The sequence below is a fragment of the Lethenteron reissneri genome, chromosome 32 (genome assembly GCF_015708825.2).
Source record: "Lethenteron reissneri isolate LAM-NWPU_2019-01 chromosome 32, ASM1570882v1, whole genome shotgun sequence".
Taxonomy (NCBI): domain Eukaryota; kingdom Metazoa; phylum Chordata; class Hyperoartia; order Petromyzontiformes; family Petromyzontidae; genus Lethenteron; species Lethenteron reissneri.
Window position 1 is genome coordinate 1,866,559 of NC_083810.1, and position 2,124 is coordinate 1,868,682.

Below are 2,124 nucleotides of genomic sequence, written 5' to 3' on the forward strand. Positions count from 1 at the left end.
TTAGTTTACTTATTCATGACACCATCCTGAGCCACAAGCACCTTGAACCGCATCATTATTACATTGCCGAGGATAACAGTTAAAGAGACGATCCGTCGGGAGTTGAGATAGACCCAGGAGTGAAAGACAGAAAGTCCCACCTTTAGAGAACCACACGGTAGGCGCCTTTAGCATGCCGCGTCCAAGCACCGTTGCTGCGTCTTGTCAACTCCACCGTTCAGCCGCCTTCAGCAACCCCATCTTCATGCTCCACAATCGCGCCATCTCAGAGCTCTGACACACTCCGACGTAATGGCACATTTATGTTTAAAAGTCTCGTGCCACTCCCTTTGTTGTTTCGACAAACGTGACGACGTCGACATCTCTGCGTCTTTTTTCCACCATTGTGCCATACTCTTTGGTTCTTTCGGTAAAGTCACGTAGGTAAAGTCACCTACGTGACTTTACCGAAAGAACCAAAGAGTATGGATTCCTGCAGTCACGAAAGCTTCAAATCAAGATTGAACCATTGTGCCAATTATGCGCCGCTCCATCGTCACCATGAAGGTGGAGCAGGGTAATTGACCGAGACGATTTGAGGCTCGGCTCAAGCCAGCACTACTTTGCAGAGACGGACCCTGTGATCACCAGCATGGTGAGCGGATACGAGAAATGGCAAACATAGCCAGACTACTGCGTCCCCGGACACACTGGCAGTTCTTCACGGCCAATGATAGATGCAATGAGATGATAATGATCAACCGCATCAAGTCAGCATCGACCAACTACCAGGTGATGCTCGACTTGAATCAAATCATCCCGGAGCTCTCTGGTGAATAAATGAGCCATCAGCAGTGTGAAATGATGTCTGAAAAACTCTCGCTACAGTCGACTCGATTGCATGTAATGGAAGCCGCACTCATCCGGTATCTGATGCGTGCATACGACATCTAGTCATAGTTGCATTTTCTGAATGGCTTCAAATGGACTTTCATAAGCATGTTGAGGAACCTTTCCTGAACATTGGGAGCAGATAAAGGCCCAATTTCAAAGGAAACAGGAAATAATGATGGTAAATTTCCATAATCAGGTTCGACAATGCAAGGAGCTTCAGTTGAAGTTCCCAGAAATGAAGAAACAACTGGTAAATTAGGGCGTACGTCCACTACAACACCGACCTGCTCGGTGACCTCCGTGAAATCGCGGAGGTCAGCAAAGGGTCTGCTCACCGTATCGGCAATGCTGAATCCGAATATATCAGAAGCCAGAAAATACACCGCCCAATTATAAAAAAGATATGGCCCCAAAGATAGGGGCACCAGCTCCAGCTACCACTGGGAACGTGAATGCCACAGAACTGGGTCTGCAAGCGCGAGGTTTGAGGAGTCATTACTGTAGACTGCCAATTGCCACGAAAACCTCACATTGTGCTATGGTAGGGAAATGTTAACTACCTCGCCTGGTATATAGGAGGTAATGGATTCGATCACGACCCTGACGCCTGTATATTTGGAATTTGATGTTCTCCCCGTGGTTTCGTGGATTTTTATCCTGGTTCTCCGGTTTTTTCCTTCACATTTAGAAACATGAGTGAAGAGTATTTGCCTGCAATACATTTCCACGTGATAAGCCACTTCCTTGAGCTACCATTTGTAGGCAGATCGCTTCTAGTTATATAGTTATATAGCTCAGTGGGCCTTACCTTGTAAAAATACAAAGCATAGTTTAGTTTAATCTACAAGCAGAAAGGACATAGTTCCTTGACCTGCTCTGAGTGGTAACATCAGAGGGGAACACCTGTACTGAAATCTTCGCAAGGCAGCTCTGGTCAGTACCGAGGATCACTCTGTGCAAGATAATCAACATTTTGAAAACACCAGATAGAGAATGCACGTGCAAAAGGCTTCGTGCGTAGATATGGATATTTCCTGCATATTATAGCATATGACAACAGTAAACCGACATGATCCTATATTCTCACATAATCAGTGCGTAAAAGTATCACTGTGCGCTACCATGATTCCCGCGGTCACTTCTCCGCGGAGAGTACGGTGGTCACAATTCCCAATGACTACTGGTTCATGGGAAAACGTCGCAAAATTCGTCGGTACACCACTTACTGGCTTGAAATGCTTGCCTCAACAT